Below are 20,893 nucleotides of genomic sequence, written 5' to 3'. Positions count from 1 at the left end.
CCATGAATCGCAGCACACCAGGCCTCCCTGTCCATCACCATCTCCCGGAGTTCACTCAGACTCACGTCCATCGAGTCAATGATGCCATCCAGCCATCTCATCCTCTGTAGTTCCCTTTTCCTCCTGCCCCCAATCCCTCCCAGCATCAGGGTCTTTTTCAATGAGTCAACTCTTCGCATGAGGTGGCCAAAGTACTGCAGTTTCAGCTTTAGCATCATTCCTTCCAAAGAACACCCAGGGCTGATCTCCTTTAGAATGGACTGGTTGGATCTCCTTACAGTCCAAGGGACTCTCAAGAGTCTTCTCCAACACCACAGTTCAAAAGCATCAATTCTTCGGCAAAAAGCTTTCTTCACAGTCCAACTCTCGCATCCATACATGACCACTGGAAAAACCATAGCCTTGACTAGACGGACCTTTGTTGGCAAAGTAATGTCTCTGCTTTTCAACATGCTATCTATGTGTGCTGCTGCTGCTGCTAAGTCACTTCAGTCGTGTCCGACTCTGTGCGACCCCATAGACGGCAGCCCACCAGGCTCCCCAGTCCTTGGGATTCTCCAGGCAAGAACACTGGAGTGGGTTGCCATTTCCTTCTCCAATGCATGAAAGTGAAAAGTGAAAGTGAAGTCACTCAGACATGTCCAACTCTTAGGGACCCCATGGACTGCAGTCTATCAGACTCTTCCATCCATGGGATTTTCCAGGCAAGAGTACTGGAGTGGGTTGCCATTGCCTTCTCTGGCTATCAATGTGTAGCACATCTCAAATTTTCAGTGTGAGTCATTCACTGATGTGCATGTGTGAGTATACCTTCCTGTGTGTTAGTAACAAGGGGAAAAAAGCAGGTGAACATGAAACTGACAAGGAGCCCCGTGAAGAGTCCTTTAAGAAAAGGGCAAGGAAGAAGATCTGGCTCTTTAAGTCCCTACCCGGAGGGAGCAGAACCAAACTACTGCATTTCCTCAACAACTGAGCCAATCCCTGCCCCCTTCTCCCTCCACTGCAGTCATCAAGAGAAAGGGAAATGGTGCAAAATTACCCCTCCCTCAGCTGAAATGTACATGACCTCCCTGCCTCCTTCTTTCCTAACATGTGTCTGTCAGTACCTGCCCAGCTTGGCTCAGCAGTGAGCTTTCTTCCCTTTGTTTTTCATTATCTTCATTTGATCTACAGAGTCTACTGTTCACAGGTGCACCCAGGGAAGAAGAACGGTTAAATGCAGTGCTGTGAGCCTCCCCATCTCAATTTCTGACTGTTCCCGAAAATTACAAGAGAACTGGCTACCAGTAGAGCAATAATGGATTATCTTGCACCCAGAGGTCTTGCACCCTGAAGAATAAGCTTGGCTGGAAACCAGAGTTGCTCACGTAATGTTCTTTTTCCACCTGTAGTTACACAAAACACAACCTGGGTTTAATGGTCCTCGAGAATATTGATCTACATGTTTACAAGCTTGGGCAAGTTTCTGGATGAAAGACGCTAACATGGTGGTGAAAAAGAAATATTACTCCTTACTCTAGACCAAGCAATTGTGGCAAAAGCAGTAGTGAGCCTCTCGACCATTTTTGTGCTATGGACCCCATGGCAGTCCAATGAAACCTATGGATCTCTTTCTGAACAACGTTTTTAAATGTATAAAATGTATAGGATTACCAAGGAAATATTGAAATAAGCCCATTATTTAAAAATTTGTGGGGACTTCCCTGGTGGTCCAGGGGCTAAGACTCCATGCTTCCAATGCAGGGGGTCCGGGTTCAATCCCTGGTCAGGGTACTAGATCCCGCATGCCACAACTAAGACCTGGTACAGCCAAATAAATTAAATAAATAAAAAGAATTAAAAAAATAAAAATTTGTGATATAGTCACATATATTCCTTTTATTAACATGTTAAATAGGTTTTAGCAGAAGGTCTCATAACTAACGTAATTTGTAAATAGTGATCAGCACAAATGATATTTCAAGAAATTGGCAATGGCTGTAATGTTATAGGATAAAAACATCTGTGATTTCTCCTGGTGATAAAATTACAACTACTGCTAATACTACTGTGGCTTATTGCCAAATTTGTAACAGAAGCAAAAGCTAAATTCCAGTTAGAGATTTGTAAAAATATAAACATACTTTTTTTCTTATTCAAATTCAATAGACCCTCCCTGCATTCTATACATGAATCCCTAAGTCATTAAATTTTCTTGAGACATAGAGAGAGACAGAGAGCACCAAAGCTGAAAAATAAGGTTGCAGTAGCAACTCCTAAATAAGAGAATGTTCTGACCACCTGATCACCTCTGAAAAGTCAAAAGAGGCTGAGAACAATAAAGTCAGTGATTGTATTAAATGCATAAAGAAACAAAGACAAGTGCATGAACAAACAACAACAGTGGAAATGTTTGGAAATCAGAACTGATTCAGTCATAGAGATTTACAGTCACTACAGTAACTGAGTATGGTGGTAAACCAGCCCCCAACCAGAAAAGGTTAAAATATATTTTGCTACTTTGTTCTCAGCTCAAAGAAGCACTTCATTGGTTTCCTTCTCTTTATAGGAATAAGCCTAATTTTCTTGGGTTGGCCTTCAGGGATTCTCAGTACCTCCTTCCTATAGGAAGCCTTCCTTAACCCTCTCAAATAGTGGCTCACTTCTTGCTCTAGACTACCCCAGTCGTATAGTACTCACTTGCTGTACCCTGGTTCCCTGTTTCAAATATCTCTTTCTTTCATTAGATTGTGAGCTCCCCAAGATAGGAGCTGTGCTTTTTTCTCTCACTGTAGGTATTCAATTTGTATGCACTGCATGTATATGCTAATGAGTCTTATTTGCAATGGATGAGCCATTGCAAACAATTGGCTTTGACCACATCACTCGTCCAATTTGTAATTTGCTTGGGATAAAGATGAGAGTGGGTTTCATTACTTGTTTACCAGTTGTCAAAAGTATAGGACACTGGAGAGTTGAGCTAATGATGAAATCACTTGCAATGTGTAGCTTAAACTTTCACAGTGAGAATTAATGTGGGACTTCCCTCATGGTCCAGAGGCTGAGACTCCCCACTCCCAATGCAAGGGGCTTCCTGGGTTCAATCCCTGGACAGGGGAAAAGATCTTGCATTCCACAACTAAAAGAAACTGCATGCCACAATGAAGATCAAAGATCTCACGAGCTACTACTAAGACCTTGCACAGCCAAATAAATATTTTAAAAGGAAAGAATTAATGTCATTCAAATGTATGCAGATGGAGCTAAGATGCAGCATTTATAACACTGTTAACTCAAAACCTAATGAAAAAAAAGTGGGAAATGACCAGGAAGTATTTCATGATGTCTTGAGGCAGGCCTACCTGAACTTCAAAAACAGTCAAGAAACAAGCAGATCAACTTGAGGTTTTCTTCTTTTGTCTCAGTCCAGTTCTCCATCCGTCCATCTGTTCATCCATCCATCTGTCTACCCATCCATCCATCCTTCCATCAAAAATCATCCAACATCTAGCCATCCAGTCATCCTTGATCTATCCATACATCCAACATCTCTTCATCCACCCACATACATAGGTAACTAACATAACTAGGGAAGTTTAATGTTCTTGGAATCTTAAAGGGAAATGAACTCTACAGTTAATCTAGCTCTCAAACTGAATGTCACATGAAAATTCTGGTGGGGAATATGGAAATCTGATATTTAACAATTGTTAGGTTGAACTAAGCATTATCTCTCTTAAAAACCTTCCTAGATCTTTTCAGTTCTGCCTTCCCTCTCACTGCAGATTCTAAATAGTTCTCAAACATCAGTCCTGCCACCCTCCTACACAAGTTTCTTCTCAGTGAACACTGGTAAGGATTCCCACCTCCTCAACATGAAGGTGGGAATCCTGCTGCAGTCTTTTGATAGATGTGGAGAAATGACAAGGAGATTTTAGGCAGGATGTGAAAAAGGGAACCACACCTTAAAACTTACCTCCTCCCCTGAAAACTTCCTGAGGCTTCACTGGCTCCCAATTCCTTGAGGAAGGTACCAAGGGACAACCAACAGATCAAGAATAACAAATATCTGAAACATGTATGGGAGATTGTTGCCCCATTAAGCCAAGCTTCCCATGAAATTTTGCTGAAATTCCAAGCAAGGAAAACAGGCAGCATGAAATGACACTGTAACTTAGTCCCTCACTGGCATGGGTCTGTGATTCCTGGGAGAAGTGAATCAATACAGTAGAGTGTCCAAGTGGGATACATTGCCCAGAGAGGGCTAGCAACCTTCCTCACATCCCCAGGGAAGACCCTTCACTGTCCACTCCGTACACTCTTTGATTCACTTCTTAGTTCCTTTTGTGTACATTCTATAGTTTATTTGTAGTTACCATGGGGATTACATGCAACATCCTTATGCCAATCTTTCTTTAATTGATACCAACTTAAATTCAATCACATAAAAATTCTACTCTTTTACAGCTCTACCCACTCACTTTATGTTATTGATGTCACAAATGTTATGTTATTGATGTTGTGTACCCATTAACATAGGTTATATTTTCACGAACTTGTCTTTTAAATCCTTTAGAAAATACCAAGTGGAGTTACAAACAAAATTAAAATTAAAGTGTTTTTTATATTTGTCCATGTATTATTTACCTTTACTGGAGAATTTATATTTTCATATGCTTCAAATTGCCGTCTAGTATTCCTTCATTTCAACTTAGACTTCCTTTAGCATTCCTTTCAGGGTACATCTAGTGGGAATGAACTCCTGAACTCCGTCACCTTTTGTTTGTCTTGAGCTTGTCTTAGCTCCCTCACTTTTTCAAGGACAATTTTGCTGGATACAGAATTCTCAATTGACAGTTTGCTTTTCATTCAGTGTGGCCTGCAAGGTTTCTGCTGAGAAATTTGGTAACAGTCTTATGGGGGACTCCTTTATACATTCAAGTCATTTTTCTCTTGCGTCATTCAACATTCTTGTCTGTCGTTCTCTTTTGATTATTTGACTATTGGATTATAATGTCTTTGTTGTTGTTTAGTTGCTCAGTTGTGTCCTACTCTTTGTGACCCCATGGACTGTAGCCCACCAAGTTCCTCTGTCCATGGGATTTCCCAGGCAAGAATACTAGAGCAGGTTGCCATTTCCTGCTCCAGAAGATCTTCCCACTCCAGAGGATCTTCCCAGTCCAGAGATCGAACCCACATCTCCTGCATTGCAGGTGGATTCTTTACTGCCGAACCAATATTTGTGTCTTTGGGGGTTTATCCTACTTGGAATTTATTGAGCTTCTTGGATTTGTATATCTACATCTTCCCTCAAATTTGAGAAGATTTTAGCCATTATTTCTTCAACTAATCTCTCTGCCTCTTTCTCTCTTCTTCTAGGACTTCTGTAATGTGTATAATGGTCTGTTTAATAATATCACATAAGTCCCATAGGCACTAGTCACTTTTACTGATTCTTTTTTGCTTCTCAAACTGGATAACTTCAAATAAACTGTCTTCAACTTTGCTGATTCTTTCTTATGCCTGTTTGAATCTGCCTTTGAAATCCTCTAGTGAATTTTGAAATTCATTTATTCTCATTTTCATCATCAAAATTTTTCATCTTTTTCATAATTTCTATATTTTATTGATATTCTCATTTTGTTTATATATTATTTTCCTGATATTTTAGCTCAGGCCACTATAATAAAATACCATAGATGCACTGGCTTTGTTGTTGTTGTTCAGTTGCTCAGTCATGTGTGACTCTTTGTGACCTGATGAACTGCAGCACACCAGGCTTCCCTGTCCTTCACCATCCTGGAGCTTGCCCAAACTCATGTCCATTGAGTCCGTGATACCATCCAACCCTCTCATCCTCTGTCATCCCTTTCTCCTCCTGCCTTCAGTCTTTCCCAGCATCAGGGTCTTTTCCAATGAGTCATTTCTTTGCATCAGGTGACCAAAGGATTGGAGCTTCAGCATCAGTCTTTCCAGTGAATATTCAGGGTTGATTTCCTTTAAGATTGACTGGTTTGATTTCCTTGCTGTCAAAGGGACTCTCAGGCGTCTTCTCCAGTACCAAAGTTTGAAGGCATCAATTCTACAGCACTCATCCTTTTTAATTGTCCATCTCTCACATCCACACACGGCTACTCGAAAATCCATAGTTTTGAGTATATGGATCTTTGTAGGCAAAGTAATGTCTCTGCTTTTTAATATACCATCTAGGTTTGTCATGCTTTTCTTCCAAGGAGCAATCATCTTTCGGCTGCAGTCACCTTCCATTGTTTCCCCATTTATTTGCCATGAAGTGATGAGATTGGATGCCATGATCCTCGTTTTTTGAATGTTGAGTTATTTATCTATTTTATAGATAGTAATATGTATCTGTTAATCCCACACTCTTAATTTACTCCTCACTCCCCTTTGGTAACCATAAGTTTGGTTTCTATGTCTGTGAGGCTATTTCTACTTTGTAAATAAATTAATTTCTATTATTTTTTTAGATTCCACATATAAGTGATATATAATATTTGTCTTTCTCTGCCTGACTTACCTCACTTAGTATGATATTCTCTAGGTCAATCCATGTTGTGACAAATGACATTATTTCATTCTTTCCTATGGCTAAGTAATACTCCATTGTATATATGTACCACATCTTCTTTATCCATTCATCTGATGATGCACACTTAGGTTGCTTCCATGTCTTGGCTATTGTAAACAGTTTGCCCAGCTGCTTTTAAATGTTTTAATTTCCCAAAGATTCTCACTTCTGCTGCTTCTTAGGTACTAGATATGTTATTATATTCATTTGCCCATAATTTCTTGGTCCCAAGCATCCACAGGTCTGCAGTTCTCCTGCAATTTGCCTCCATAGCTTCCAGCCCAAAATCCAAACTATGTCACTATTCCTCATCTGTGCTCTGAGTCAGGTGATACAGAAATAAGTTCCTCAGGTAGCCCACAGACAGGCCAGAATATTGCATACACGTTCCATCCTGCTCCTTCTGTCCCAAGTGGGGGAACCAGGAATTCAGTTGATTACCCCTGACCATACCGCAAGGGTGAGTAAAGTATAATGAAATGTCTGGCCATTTTTAAGGTAGCTTTTATTTGATTGTGCATCTGTTTGGTTGCTACTGATTTTTAACTGGTTTCTGAAACTCTTATAAAATTATTGTGCTGCTGCTGCTGCATCACTTTAGTTGTGTCCGACTCTGTGCGACCCTATACACTGCAGCCCACCAGGCTCCTCCATCCCTGGGATTCTCCAGGCAAGAACACTGGAGTGGGTTGCCATTGCCTTCTCTAATACATGAAAGTGGAAAGTGAAAGTGAAGTCGCTCAGTCTCGACCCCATGGACTGCAGCCCCCCAGGCTCCTCCATCCACTGTATTTTCCAGGCAAGGGTACTGGAGTGGGTTGTCATATTGTAGTCAGTCCTTAATTGTTAATTTGATGTTTCTGTGAGGACTTGGAGCTTCCTAGTCCACCATCTTGCTGATATAACCCATTTGCACTTATTATTAACCATTGAATAAACAACGCATGATACATAGGAAATGCTTAAATGTTTTCTGAATTGAATTTTAACCTGACTTGCATTATTCATTATTGCTTCAAGTTTAGACCTGAGTGCTCACCTAGACTGTAAGCTCCCTAGGGTAGGGAGTCATTCATAATTTCTGCTGTGTTTACGTAGAATAGGTATAGCTGCTTAACATCTGCTTATTTTGCTCAAAGTAGGTGTTTAACAAATATTTATTGATTTTATATGACTGAATTGGCTTTTACCTCTCATCCTCGCCTTGCCTTTGCCCAGAGTGAACACAGACTTGGATTTCATTAGATGGTACATAAAAATAAATGTATCGGAGCGATGTAGTGACCTCATCTCACTCCCAGAAAGTAAAAATAAATCTAGGTCTAGCCTCTATGCTGCCCCTTGCACAACTCACATTCATTTCCAGCCAAAAGCAGGGATTACTATCCTTGTTGTTACTATTGTTACAGTAGTTACAATAGTACTATTGTTACTATTTAGCATTCTAAGTCCCAAAGGAAGCACCAAGTTTAGAATAAAAGTTATACGTCACAAACTCCTATTTATCTCCAAGAGTCCCTGAAGCAAATGGTTTAATCATCATCTCATAATTATTCCCTCCTTTCTTCCTTCCTTCTTTTCCCCTTCCTCCCTTCTATAAATATATATTTAACAAGCACTACTGAACAAGAACTGATGATCTACACATGAGACAAGTAAGGCATGGACCTTACACCCAAGAGTTCACTGAACAGTAATCATATATGTGATCCTTCACTCTATCTGGAATAATGGTTACTTTTGAAAGAACTGAAACAGCCAATTATCTCCCTGGTAACAAAATCAATTCAGGGGTGGGGGGAAGATAACTGTGTCCACAAGGAGGAGCAGGAAGACCCTGAGCTGGCCTTTTCCCATGGGCACATCAAAATTACAACTATTTACCTATGAGAACAATCTGAAGATTAGCAAAAATTATCTTCCACAACTAAAGATATAAAGGAACCATAATGAGACGGGTAAGAAGAACTGGGACACAGTATAGTCAAGACCCACATCCCTGGGTAGCTGACTCACAAACAGGAGAATAATCACAATTGCAGAGGTTCTCTCCAAGGAGTGATGGGTCCAAGCCCCACAGAGGGCACCCCAGCCTGGGGGTTCTGCCCCAGCAGGACAAGTGCCCAGAATATCCAGCTTTGAAGGTCAGCAGAACTTGCATACAGGAGAGACTGAGGGCTGTAGAAAACAGAGACTCTGCTCTTTAACAGTTTGCACAATATCTCACATGTTTCAAGTCCCAGTGCAGAGGCAGTAATTTGAAAGGAGCCTGGGTCAGATTCGCTTGCTGATCTCAGAGAATGACCTGGAGAGGCAGAAAGCAACTGGGACTCTCCCCAGGGACACAGATACTGATAGCAGCCACATTTTGGAGCTTGTTTACCATAAGGACACTGGCAAGTGCCATTTTTGAGTCGTCCTTCTAGACTATTAGTGCCAGGGTCTTAACTGCCCACCAGTGGGCTGGCATCAGTCCTAGACCACCATCCTGCCACATAGCCAGGGATCCTAGGACCTAGCCCTGCCCAACATCAGGCTGGGACAAGACCCAGGCCCCCTGGCTCCCCAAATCAGCCAACTTGGGGCCCGACCCCACCCACTAGTAGGTCAGCACCAGCTTCTGGATCCCCCAGACACAATGGCCAGCCAACCCAGGACCCAACCTGCCCACCAGCCAGCTGGCACCAGCCCTGGGACATTTTGAACCATGCAACCAGTCAAGCTGTGACCCAGGCCACCAGCAGGCAGCAGCCAACCAGACAGGGGGCCAATCCTACCTATAAGTGTGCCCACAGTAGTCAGCTCTGCCACAAGAGAAGGGCCCATGTAGCCCACAGAGGGGACAATCCTAGAGAATATAGCTCTGGTGATCAGAGAGGAGTTTGCCACTGGGCCCGATTGAATGTCTCCTGCATAAGCCCACTTCTCCAAGAACAGGAAGGGTAACCAACCTACCTCATCCTTAGAAATAAATACAGAAAATTAGGCAAAATGAGGAGACAGATAAATGTGTTCCAAAGGGAGGAACAAGACAAAACCTCAGGAGAAAAATGAAATGAAGTGGAGCTAGGCAATCTGCCTGACAAAGACTCATGGTAATGATCATAAAAATGCTCAACAAACCCAGGAGAAGAATTGAATAACACAGTGAAGTTTAACAGCTAGAAAATGTAAAGAAGAACCAAACGGGGCCTGAAAAATACAATAACTGAAATTGAAAGTACATTGGAAGGAATCAACAGTAGACTAGATGATACAGTGGAATGAATCAGCAAACTGTAAGACAAAGTAGAGGAAATCACCCAAGTTGAACAGAAAAAAAATGAATTAGGCAAATGAGGATAGTTTAAGAGCTCTCTAGAATTACGTCAGGCATACCAGCATTGGCATTATAGGGGTACCAGAAGGAAAAGACAAAGGGGCAGAGAACATATTTGAAGAAATAGTGGCTGAACACTTCCCTAACCTAGGGAAGGAAACAGATACAGAGGTATAGGAAGCACAGAGTCCCAAACAAGATGAACCCAAAGAGGTCCCCACCTAGACCCATTGTAATTAAATTGGCGAAAATGAATGATAATGAGAATCTTAAAAGCAACAAGAGAAAAGCAAGTGCAAGGGAATTCCCATAAGGCTATCAGCTGACTTTTAAGGAAAATTTTGCAGGCCACAAAGAGTGGAATGATATATTCCAAGTAATGAAAGGAAAAAACCTAAAACCAAGAATACTCTACATGGCAAGGCTATCATTCAGATCTGTGAAAGAAAGTCGTGTCCGACTCTTTGAGACCCCATGGACTGTAGCCTGCCAGGCTTCTCTGTCCATGGGATTTCTCAGGCAAGAATACTGGAGAGGACTGCTATTTCCTTCTCCAGGGGCTCTTCCTGATCCAGGGATAAATGGGTCTCCCACATTGCAGACAGGCTCTTTATGGTCTGAGCCACCCAGGAATCCATTCAGATCTGAAAGGAGAGATAAAAAGTTTTACAGACAAACAAAAGCTAAAAGAGTTCAGTACCACTAAACCAGCTTTACAAGAAATGTTAAAGAGACTTCTCTAAGCAGAAAAGACCACAACTATAAATATAAAAATTATAAAAGGAAAAATTTAATTGGTAAAGGCACATGTACAGTAAAGATAGTGGACTAACCATTTATAAAGCTAGTAGAAAGGCTGAAAAAGAAAAGTAGTAAAATCACCTATATCCACAACAGTTAAAGGGACACACAAAACAATTATATGTAAAATGTGATGTCACAAACATTAAAGATGTGAGGGAGTGACAATGCAGGGTTGTTAGAATTCATCCAAACTTAAGAGATCATCAACTTAAAACAATAATACATATATACATATATATATATATGAAACCACAAACCAAAAATCTGTAGTAGCTACACACACAAAAAGAGAAAAACATCCAAGCATAACACTAAAGATAGTCATCAAAGCTCAACTTAAGAGATCAAAGGAAGAAAGCAATGAACAAAATGGCAATAAGTACATACCTATCAACAATTACTTTAAATGTAAGTGGACTATATGCTCTAATCAAAAGACACAGAGTGGCTGAGTGGATATAAAACACAAGACCCATATGTATGCTGTATATATGAATATATGGCACTTAACGCAGATCTAAAGATGCACACGGATCTGAATAAACATTTTTCCAAAGAAGACACACAGAAGGCCAGCAGGCACATGAAGAAAAGATCAATATCGCTAATTATTATGAAGATGAAAATGAAAACCACAATGGGATATCACCTCACATCTGTCACATGGCTATTAGCAAAAAGACAACAAATAATAAAAGTTAGAGAGAACGTGGAGTAAAAGGAATCCTTGTGTGCTGTTGGTGGGAATATAAACTGGTGTGGCCACTATGGAAAACACTGTGGAGATTCCTCAAATAATTAAAACTAGAACTAACATACAATCTGGCAATTCCACCTCTGGGTGTTTTTCCAAAGAAAACAAAAACACTAATTTGAAAAGATAAATGCACCCTTATGTTCATTGCATCATCATTCACAACAGCCAAGATATGGCAGAAATTTGTGGCCAATGATAAATAAATGGATAAATATGTACACATATACAATGGAATTTTACTCAGCCATAAAAAGAATGAAATCTTGCCATTTGCAACAATATAGATGGACCTATAGGGTATTATGCTAAGTGAAATAAGTCAGACAGAGAACGAAAAATACTGTTTGGTTTCAGTTACCTGTGGGATCTAATAAAACAAATGAATGAAAATAACAAAAACAGAAAATCCCCTGGTGGTCCACTGGTTAGGACTCTGCACTTTCACTGCCGAGGGCTGGGGTTCAGTCCCTGGTTGGGAAACTAAGATCCCACAAGCTGAGAAGCGTGGCCAAAATAAATAAATAAGCAAATTAAAACTACTTGTTTTTTAAAAATTTAAAAAATAGCGGAAACAGAAATGGTGTCAGAGATACAAAGAACACAGTGGTGGTTGCCAGAGGAGAAGGGATTGGGGGTGGGGAGTGGGATGAGTCAAATTGGTGAGCATGATTAAGAGGCACAAATTTCCACTTCTAAAATAAGTCATAGGGATGTACAGCATAAGGAATATAGTCAATAATGCTGTAATAACTTTGTAGGGTGACAGATGGTAACTAGACTTACTGTGGTGATCATTTTGCAATGTATGAAAGTATCCAATCACTATGATGTACACTTGAAACTAACATAATATTGTTAACCCAATTATACTTGAACAAAACAATTTGGACCTTGTGATCTCTCCCTGTACACTCTAGGACACACGCACGTTTTGAAGTAGCTAAGTCGCTTCAGTCGTGTCCGACTCTGTGTGACCCCATAGACAGCAGCCCACTAGGCTCCTTTGTCCCTGGGATTCTCCAGGCAAGAATACTGGAGTGGGTTGCCATTTCCTTCTCCATTTGAAGTAGGCAAGCTATCAAAATTTCTCTTTGGGATTTTCCATGTCTCCATTCAGTTATTCTGGGACTGTCTCTTCCTGCCCCCAGGCAGCTAGTGCACTTTTAATCCTACCAGCTAACATTTTAGAGAGTTTATGCTATCTGGCACAATGCTCCCACCTGCTCCCATGTAGGCGCCTCTTCCTGACAGTGTCCTGTGCTCTCTTTTCACCTCTCCAACACCTTCTGTCTTAGGGCCCAATTCCAAATGGCTATTCTCTTAGCTTCCAGTTAACTGAAGAATAGAATTTTGCTAAGGTACTTATGGTTGATCAATTTCATTATTTTTTAAATTAATTTATTTTTTAATTGAAGAATAATTGCTTTACAGAATTTTGTTGTTTTCTGTCAAACCTCAACATGAATCAGCCATAGGTATACATATATCCCCTCCCTTTTGAACCTCCCTGCCAACTCTCTCCCCATCCCACCCCTCTAGGTTGATCCAGAGCCCCTGTTTGAGTTTCCTGAGCCATACAGCAAATTCCCATTGGCTATCTATTTTACAGATGGTAATGTAAGTTTCCATGTTACTCTTTCCATACCTCTCACCCTCTCCTCCCCTCTCCCCATGTCCATGAGTCTGTTTTCTATGTCTGTTTCTCCATTGCTGCCCTGTAAATGAATTCTTCAGTACCATTTTTCTAGATTCCATATATATGCATTGGAATATGATAGTTATCGTTCTCTTATTGAGCACATGCTCCATGAGAATACAGCCTTGCTGATAGCAGCCTGGGCAGGAACCACCTATCAGGGCACTTCCTTCCTCTGATGACAGAGCAACCCGTTTCACCCTTCACTGATTGTGTACTAGTCTTTTTATCTTGAATGCCATGCATGAGAAGTCGCCTCAGTAGCGTCTGACTCTTAGTGATCCCGAGGACTGTGGCCTACCAGGCTCCTCTGTCCATGGAATTTTTCAGGCCAGAATACTGGAATGGGTTGCCGTACCTTCCTCCAGGGGATCTTCCCAACCCAGGGATCAAACCTGCATCTCCTTCAACTCCTGCACTGCAGGTGAATTCTTTACCACTGAGCCACTGGGGAAACCCTCTCTTTATCTTACTCTCTCCACAATTCCCTACCTTTAGATCTCCCAACAATTCTGCCCTTGATAGACACCCCACGGCCTCTGCCTTAGCTCAGACTTTCATGACCTCATGTCTGAGCTATCCTAATAATAGTTAACTTTTATCAAGTTAACTGCATGTGGTGGTGGTTTAGTGGCTAAGCCGTATCCGACTCTGCGACCCCATGGACTGTAGCCCACCAGGCTCCTCTGTCCATGGGATTTCCCAAGCAAGAACATTGGAGTGGGTTCCATTTCCTTCTCCAATCAGCTGCTTACTAAGTGCCAAACAGTGTTCTAAGAGCTTGACACAATTTAATCTTCACATAAATCTTTGAGATGAGTACTATTATTGTCCTCATTTTACAGATAAGAGACCTGAAGCACAGTAATTAGAGTCACATGGCTAACAAGTAGCAGGGCTGGGACACAAACTCATGGAACCTTGGCCTCACAGTTCACACCATGAGACTTCTTTAGCTAGAAGGAGAACATAAAAACAGTCTCTGTGGCAATCTCTTCGCTGAACAGCTTCTGTCTCCATTTTTTTGTTGTTGTTATTTGGAAGATAAAGTCATCATAGCCCTGAGAATCGAGTAGTCTGTGAAGCAAGGTAGTCAGAGAAGCTTTCTTGAAGTAGCTTGTCCTTGAAGGGTGAGTGCAATGAAGGAAGAGAGAACAGCAATGCATATGTCAGGAAAAGGTAAAAAGTGGGGAATGCTGGGCTTCTCTGGTGGTCTAGTAGTAAAGAATCCACTTTTCAATGCAAGGGACCCCAGTTTGATCCCTGGTCTGGAGAGATTCTACATGCCTCCTGGCAACTAAGCCCACAAGCTGCAACTCCTGAGCCCATGGGCCACAACTACTGAAGCCTGGGTGCCCAGAGTCCCTGTTCTGCGACACAAGAAGCTACCACAATGCGAAGTCTGAGCATCGCCACTGGAGAGTCGCCCCTACTCACTGCAACTAGAGAAAGCCCACACACAGCAACGAAGATCCAGCACAGCCAAAACTAAATAAATACTTTTTAAAGGGTGGCTTTAAAAAAAAGAGAAAGTTTTGGTTAAAAAAAAAAAATGTGGAGAAAGCTCCAGCTGTGTGGAGACCAAACTGCTGAAGCAAATTCTTTTGGGAGAAAGTTGGAAGCCCAATAGGAGATGCATGTTAGGGCCAGAGTAGTGAATTCTTGAATACCAAGTTAAGCCCTTTGAATCTCAGAAGTAAGTCAGTGGTCTCCACACTGTGTTCCCTGAGGCCAAGGGAAAAAAGGAGGCTCTGTGTCCTCCCTCCTCGCTTCAACTAAAGCACAGCTCCTTTTTATGGAGCATGTCAATTTTTTTATCTGCTTTTCACTTGGGGATTTCAACTACCTAGTATTTTGCATGAAAAAAGCATCCCCTGGTAACTGGAAACCAAAGAATGAACGAATGAACAAATAGACTTTGAAAACTACAACTCCAGGCAATGGAAAGCCAGCTACGGTTTTTGACCAAGGGTATGACATAACCAGAATGGTGTTTTAGAAATAGAATCCTGCTGGTAGAATGCTGGGTGAACCATAGGATATCGATAATAAGTAGGGGGACCTATTGGGACCTTGTGGTAACTGTTGAAGTTGATCAGGCCAGGGGCAGTGGGAATGATTAGAAAAGGGATAGATGTCCACAACATTGCAAAAGATATTCACAGAGCATGGTTAATATAGTATGCTAACTAACAGGATGTGAGAGTCAGAAAGGAGGAGCAGGAGTAGTGTTAGTCATTCAGTCGTGTTCCACTCTTTGTGACCCCATGGGCTGTAGCCCACCAGGCTCCTCTCTCTATAGGATTTTCCAGGCAAGAATACTGGAGTGGATTGCCGTTTCCTTCTCCAGAGGGTCTTCCTGACCCAGGGATCAAACCTGGGTCTCCTGCATTGCAGGCAGATTCTTTACTGTCTGAGATATAGGGAAGTCCCTAAAGGAAAGAAATAGTATCTATGAAAGTGTAAGTCACACAGTCGTGTCCGACTCTTTGCGACCCCATGAACTATAACCTGCCTGGTTCCTCTGTCCATGGAATTCTCCAGGCAAGAATACTGGAGTGGGTTGCCATTTCCTTCTCCAGGGGATCTTCCCTACCTGGGGATCGAACCCAGGTCTCTTGCATTGCAGGCAGATTCTTTACCAACTGAGCCACGAGGGAAGCCCAGTCAGAAAGGAGTAATATCTCTAAAAGGGATATTTTCGCTGATAAAGAAAATATTTGGGATCAAAGAGACCATTCCAATGTGCTTCAGACTATAACATATTGGGTGAGATGTACTTCTGACCCCTCAGAAGAGAAAACTAGCCTCTGTTTGTTTTTCTGGAAAACAAACGGACATATTCATCTATCTTTAAGACTGAATTGGGCAAAATGAGGGTGATTTTTCAGGACTACTCAAACACCAGTTACCAGATATTCCTGTCTGACAAGAGATTCCCTTAAGAGTCCATACTGGTGAGAAACAAGCTTAGAGAGGAGACATGTTCCTATAAACCTGTACTGTCTATTCAGAGCAAGAACTATTTTAGATTGGCTTCAACAAACTGAGATTGGGAGCTATAGGGCAGCAGCCAGATCTAATTCTACAGTCTCTGGAACACCTAGTACATTACTGCTGCTCCATCAGTGTTCAGTCAGTCATGGAAAGAAGCATAGATCTGTATGCCTAGACTAAGAGAAATTGGGTTAAGCCAAATGAGACTCAAACAGAGGCCTAATGAAAAATGGAATGAAGATATCATTTTATACCCCTTTCCTACAAGTGAAATGAACACTGGATTCAGGATCCCATAGTCAAAGCTTCACACTGTTGCCAATCATGTATACGGTGTTGTTGTTTAGTCAGTAAGTTGTGTCCAGCTCTTTGGTGACCCAGTGCGCTACAATCTGCCCGGTTCCTCTCTCCATGGGATTTCCCAGGCAAGAATCCTGGAGTGGGGTGCCATTTCCTTTTCTAGGGGATCTTCCTGACCCAGGGATCGAACCTGCATCTCGTGCATCACAGGAAAATTCTTTACCACTGAGCCACCAGGGAAGCCAATTATATATGAGACTTTGGACAAATCATTTACTTCTCCAGGCCTCATTCTCTCTGTTGTCCAGTGAGAGTGATTTCTGACACACAAGGCTGCTGTAAGAGTGGAATTTGAGTTTTAAAGTGCTTTACAAAGCATCAAGTATATACACAGTGAAGTATTTTGATATGGATCTTATATGCCCAGATAACGGTATGTGACCAAAATTTTTATAACTCAAACCACATATCAATATTTTAACACTTTGTTATACAAGTTTGGAAGAACTTTACAGTGGACACCCATGTCCCCACCATGTCCTTGATTTTTAAAGGCACTGTTCAACGATAGTTTTGCAAAAGAAACCAGCTAAGCAGATTGATATTCATCATTTTCTGTAATTTGTGCTCATCTTCCTAGTGTGGCCACTCTGGCCCTTTTGCATTGTCTTGCAAAGGAATCTTTACCTGGGGGAGAAGCCAGAATGTGTTTGCTCCCAACAAAATGTAGTTTCTCTTTGCTTATCAAGGTTGCGCCTAGAATGCTCATGGCTAGAAAAGGCAGGAGAATAACTGGACTAGATCAGTGAAGGAAGGCATCAGGAAGATGTGGTCCAGTTGGATAAATTGTAATCCACCTCTTCCTGGGATCACACAGGAAAGAAGATGCTATCTTTGGATGTCCATTCCTTACAAAAGTCCTTTTCAGTTCACACCCTCTACTATGGGGCAATACATGGATTACTGAGAAGGCAAGTGAGATCCGCTTAACAGATGAACAATAAAATTTTTGATAATAAAAGGAGAGAATCAGAATTCTGTTTATGAAAACCAGCCAAGCAATCTCGCCATAGGTAAATTAAAGCCCTCTGAAACCCAGCAATCTTCTTAACCAGCCTTGGTAAATATGCTGAGATGAGTGGGGATTGTGACCTTTTTCACGGGAATGACCACAAAGTTTTAGACAACTTGAGCCCTCCTCAGTAGACGAATGGCTGAATAAATCCTAGTAGAATCATGTTATGGAGTATTATGTAGCTATTTGAAGAGATGAGCCAGATCTATGACTACTGGTGTGCTGGGAGGTCTGTGATGTACTCGTTTTTTTTTTGGTCATTGTTGATTGTTTTTATTGGGGTCTAGTTGCTTTACAATGTTGTATTCGTTTCTGCTGTACAACAAAGTGAATCAGCTATATGCATACATATAGCCCCTCCCTCTTGGACCTCCCTCCAGCCCCCATCCTACCCATCAAAGTCATCACAGAGCACTGCGCTGAGCCCCCTGAACTATATAGGAGGTTCCCACTAGCTGCCTATTTCACAAATGGCAGTGTCTATGTGTGTGCATATGTGTCAATCCTACTCTCCCAATTTGTTCCACCCTCCCCTCCTCCCCCATGTACACACATCTGTCCTCTATATCCACATCTCTCTTCCTGCCCTGCAAATAGGTTCATCTGTACCATTTTCCTGGATTCCACTAAAAACAGAACTACCATATGACCCGGCAATCCCACTACTAGGCATATATACCCTGAGACAACCCTAATTCCAAAAGACACATACACCCCGATATTCACTGCAGCACTATTTACAATAGCCAGGACATAGAAGCAACCTAAATGTCCATCAACACAGGAATGGATAAAAATGTGGTGCAATGGAATATTACTCAACCATAAAGAGGAATGAAATTGGGTCATTTGTAGAGACATGGGTGGAACCAGAGCCCATCATACAGAGTATAAGTCAGAAATATCACATACTAACACATATATGTGATGTACTTAAGTGCATAAACCAGGCTGCAGAGCAATGTGTATCTCATGATCCCATTCTAGTACAAACACCAAAATCTCCAACCACAGGCTCTGTGCCTGCATGCCTTCGCATGTGCACAGGAAGGCAGAGGGAGGATTCAGACGCAGGCTGTTACTATTGCTTATTCTGTAGAGAGGAAAAGGAGAGGGGAGCACATTGCTTATTTTGCTTCATATGCCTGTGTATTGTTTCACTGGTTGCACTGAAGGTGTGGAACGTTTATAGTTTCTGAAAACGTTGAATTCAATTCCTATTAAGAAAAAAGAAAACTTTCCATGGGTCTTAGAGGACTCCTCTCCCCTCCACTGCATCCCCGGTTTCTCTTCTCCCCTGTCGTTCATGTCTACAGTTAGGGACAAGAGAAGTTAATTCTTGCTCAGAGAGTCTTGCTTCCTTTGCTGCTGAAGCATTTGTATATCAGGAGAGGTGAAAGGTGAAGGGTGAGGGAGTGGGGAGAGCTTTAACTAGGCTTCATCCCCTTGCCCCTTGCCAACATTCCTGGGAAACAGAAATAAGCTACACGGAAAGTCAGACACAGCCCGGTGCATAAACTGTTCCGGAGTGAATAAGAAGCAACTGTGTTTGGGGCGACTACCCTGGTGCTCCAGCGGCTAAGACTCCCACACTCCCAATGCAGAGGGCCAGGGGGTCAGGGAACTAGATCCCACGTGCCGCACTAAGAGTTCAAATGCTATATCTAAAGAGCTCAAATGCCACAATGAAGATAGAAGATCCTATGTGCAGAAACTAAGACCTGAAGCACTGAAATAAATAAATTTTAAAAGGAAGCAACTGATCTAATGAGGTGGATGAAACTGGAGCCTATCATACAGAGTGAATTAAGTTAGAAAGAAAAAGACAAATACTGTATGCTGCTGCTGCTGCTGCTGCTGCTGCTAGTTGCTTCAGTCATGTCCAACTCTGTGTGACCCCATAGACGGCAGCCCACCAGGCTCCCCTGTCCCTGGGATTCTCCAGGCAAGAACACTGGATGGGTTGCCATTTCCTTCTCCAATGCATGAAAGTGAAAGGTGAAAGTGAAGTTGCTCAGTCGTGTCCGACTCTTAGCGACCCCATGGAGTGCAGCCCACCAGGCTCCTCCGTCCATGGGATTTTCCCGGCAAGAACACTGGAGTGGGGCGCCATTTCCTTCTCCCAAAGAGTGTATATTAACCCATATATATGGAATTTAGAAATAAGGTAACAACGATCCTACAGGCAGGACAGCAAAGGAGACACAGATGTAAAGAACAGACTTTGGGGCTATGTGGGAAAAGGCAAGGGTGGGATGATTTGAGAGTATAGCAGTGAAACATGTATATTACCACATGTAAAACAGATGACCTGTGCAAGTTTGATGCATGAAATAGGGCACTCAAAGCTGGTGCTCCAGGACAACCCACAGGGATAGGATGGGGAGGGATGTGGGAGGGAGGTTCAGGGTGGGGAGACACATGTGCACCCATGGGTGATTCATATCTATGTATGGCAAAAACCTTCACAATACTGTAAAGTAATTATCCTCCAATTACAATAAATTAATTCTTTAAAAAGGAAGCAACTGAGTTTCAAAGTCACACCTTCATTTCAAGGAAAGGGGGGAATTGGCAAACCTTGTGGTCCAGGAGGCCCAACAGCCCAAACTGCCTGCCCCTGGCTGCTACCTCCCTCTTCCTTTTGCATTCTGCCTTCCCTCCAAGAAAAACAAGTCACAAAAAGAGTCATCCCCCTTTGAGCGTGTGCTGTGAGGCCAGCACTGACACCATGCAAGGCATTGTCAGCCATATCATGTCAAGTTAATGTGCTTGACAACCCCTGTGATAGATAGGCTGTGATTTTGGGAAAATGGACTAGGCCAGAGCCATCTTTAAAAGACTTCAACTGCCTTTATTTAATCCTTTGCTGTACCAAACCCTGAGGAGTCCCCTAGTGCTCTCCCAACTATACTTGATGAAAGACACAGAAGGGAGTTCAGAGAAGTTCAGTTCAGTTCAGTCACTCAGTCGTGTCTGACTCTTTGTGATGCCATGGACTACAGCAGCCCAGGCTTCCCTGTCCATCACCAACTCCTGAAGCCTACTCAAACTCATGTCCATTATGTCGGTGATGCCCTCCAACCATCTCATCCTCTGTCATCCCCTTGTCCTCCCGCCTTCAATCTTTCCCAGCATCAGGGTCTTTTCCAATGAGTCGGTTCTTCGAATCAGATGGCCAATGTATTGGAGTTTCAGCTTCAGCATCAGTCCTTCCAATGAATTTTCAGGACTGATTTCCTTTAGGATTGACTGGCTGGATCTCCTGGCAATCCAAGGGATTCTCAAGAATCTTCTCCAACACCACAGTTCAAAAGCATCAATTCTTTGGTGCTCAGGTTTCTTTATAGTCCAACTCTCATATCCATACATGACTA

The 20,893-nt window shown here is 42.2% G+C and overlaps 1 protein-coding gene and 1 long non-coding RNA gene across 5 annotated transcripts in view; one reads left to right on the top strand and one right to left on the bottom strand.

The window, feature by feature from the left end:
• The window catches only part of PAK3 (p21 (RAC1) activated kinase 3), a 291,829-nt gene that overhangs the window by 195,621 nt on the left and 75,315 nt on the right, over nucleotides 1-20,893 (bottom strand). The gene's annotated exons all lie outside the window — the stretch shown is intronic.
• LOC133243051 (uncharacterized) overlaps nucleotides 8,451-20,893 on the top strand; it is a 41,946-nt gene continuing 29,503 nt past the window's right edge. Inside the window, exon 1 of the long non-coding RNA XR_009734952.1 lies at nucleotides 8,451-19,350. This is a non-coding gene — a long non-coding RNA (uncharacterized LOC133243051). The remainder of the gene's footprint in view (nucleotides 19,351-20,893) is intronic.

Source organism: Bos javanicus, chromosome X (assembly GCF_032452875.1).
Source record: "Bos javanicus breed banteng chromosome X, ARS-OSU_banteng_1.0, whole genome shotgun sequence".
Taxonomy (NCBI): domain Eukaryota; kingdom Metazoa; phylum Chordata; class Mammalia; order Artiodactyla; family Bovidae; genus Bos; species Bos javanicus.
The sequence above is the reverse complement of the archived record's forward strand: the minus strand, read 5'-3'. Positions and strand labels throughout refer to the sequence as shown.